The sequence below is a fragment of the Triticum dicoccoides genome, chromosome 4B (assembly GCF_002162155.2).
Source record: "Triticum dicoccoides isolate Atlit2015 ecotype Zavitan chromosome 4B, WEW_v2.0, whole genome shotgun sequence".
In the NCBI taxonomy this organism is placed as follows: Eukaryota; Viridiplantae; Streptophyta; class Magnoliopsida; order Poales; family Poaceae; genus Triticum; species Triticum dicoccoides.
In genome coordinates, this window is record NC_041387.1 from 592,169,209 (window position 1) to 592,171,279 (window position 2,071).

Sequence of the window (2,071 nt, forward strand, 5' to 3'; positions counted from 1 at the left end):
GCCTCAGACGGTCCAAAAGTTAGGTATATTTACATTTGGACCGTCTATTTAAGATGCTCTAAAGGACCCAAAAGAGTTTATATCAGCCAGCAGTACATGAACAGAAGTCGGGTCCTTTTCACACAGTGAGATGAACTGCTGGCTGACCGTGATGGTTGCTACCTCTTCATGTGGATGCATGCATGGCCATTGAAACGAGCGGCCGAAGACAGCACACAGGTAGAGTGGAGCACCCAACAAACCACCACGTGCTTTGCTACACTACCTAATCTACCACGCTCCTCGCTACCTATCTACCTCCTGCGCCAAAACGGCAGTATATATGACATGTAGTACGTGTGAAAGATATAGACTCATCGACACCCGGCAAAGTTTCGCCGATCGATCCACGAAAATGGGCGCCAACAGCCACCTCCGCGTCCTGGACGCCGGCGTCGTCAGGCCTTCCGACCTCCACCTCCCGCTCACCTTCTTCGACGTCAAATGGCTCCGCCCGCCGCCCGTCCAGCGACTCTTCCTCTACCGCCTCCCCCACAACCACGACACCACCCGCCTCATGTCCGACCTCAAGGCCTCCCTCTCCAAGGCCCTCACCCTCTTCTACCCGCTCGCCGGCCACGTTCGTCTCGCCCCGAACAGCAGCAACCGCTACGAACTCTTCTACCAGCCTGGCGATGGCGTTGCCTTCACCGTCGCCGAGTACGACGCCGACGTCGAGCATGACCTTGCCCGCGCCGAGCCCGTCCAGGTGGCCAAGCTCGCGCCCCTCGTGCCGCCGCTGCCCAAGGGCCGTGCGGTGCTCGCTGTGCAGGCCTCGGTGCTGCTCGGGGGGAGGGGCCTCGCTCTAGGTGTCACCTTGCACCACTCCGCCTGTGACGGCGCCAGCTCCACCCACTTCCTCCACACATGGGCCGCCCTCTGCGCCGGCGCTGCTGAAATGCTGCCGCCACCAGTCATCGACCGCACGCTCATCGCTGATCCCAGGGGGCTGTACGGCATCTACTCCAAAGGACTGCCGAGCGACGGCAGCGAGATCGAGTTCGTGAGCAGCAGCGTGTCCGCTGTCCCCGACGAGACGACGACCAGCTCCTCGGCACGTTCAGACTGCCTCCGGAGCTCCTGCGTGGCATCAAGGACACGGTCGCCAGTGAGGCTGCCAGGCAGGGCGCGCCGCCTCCGAGATGCTCGTCGCTGCTCGCCGCCTTCAGTTTCATGTGGTCCTGCTACTGCCGAGCCAAACAGGAACAAAACCAAACTAAGACAACCTACTTCCTTTTCTCCGTTGATCACCGGGCACGGTTGAAGCCGCCCGTCCCTGACAGGTACTTGGGCAACTGCCTAGGTCCGACCATCGCCGCCGCGCGCCATGACGAGCTTGCGGCTCCGGGAACGGAGGGCCTCTTTGCGGCGTTCATGGCGATCGCTAACGCCCTCCAGGAAGAGGTGGGCGAGGGGTCACAGGACAGGTGGGATGGGTGTGTTGAGCGGGTGAAGGAGGCGGCGAAGGTTGGTCTGTTCTCCGTCGCCGGTTCGCCGAGGTTCCGCGTGTATGGCATCGATTTCGGGTTTGGGCCGCCGGCGAAGGTTGACGTGGTGTCAGTGGCAAAGACCGGCGCGATGTCAATGGCGGAGGCACGTGACGGGCTTGGCGGCATCGAGGTAGGGATCTCACTGCCGACGAGCGGCATGGAGCATTTTCGACGTTGTTTTGACGATGCGACGCATGCCGTCGGCATGCAAGAACGGGTCTATATAGTTGATGGGGAGAGTCCATGTTCTAGTCCGGCACTCTTCTCGAACGAAATTCACCGCCATCTTCACCAATAGTTCATCATCTATACCTCATGATGAGGTGTGAGTAGTCCACCGCCTCTGGACAATAATTCGGTAGTAGTACAACTATTTATCGTTCTCTCTCTTTATGTTTCGGTGTTTAGATCACATGAACTTTCCTACACATTATAATTGTCTGTATGTGATTCTTAAAATGAATCATGGTATTTGATGAATAATTATTTTATGGTTGTGATTATCATGGTTGTATGAATTTTTTTTATAAATGTATATTGCT

General features: G+C 57.5%; 1 pseudogene; it reads left to right on the plus strand.

Annotated features, from left to right (window-relative positions):
* The first annotated feature begins 379 nt into the window (after positions 1–379).
* On the plus strand, positions 380–1,827 carry LOC119292852 (annotated as a pseudogene).
* The last annotated feature ends 244 nt before the right edge of the window (positions 1,828–2,071 follow it).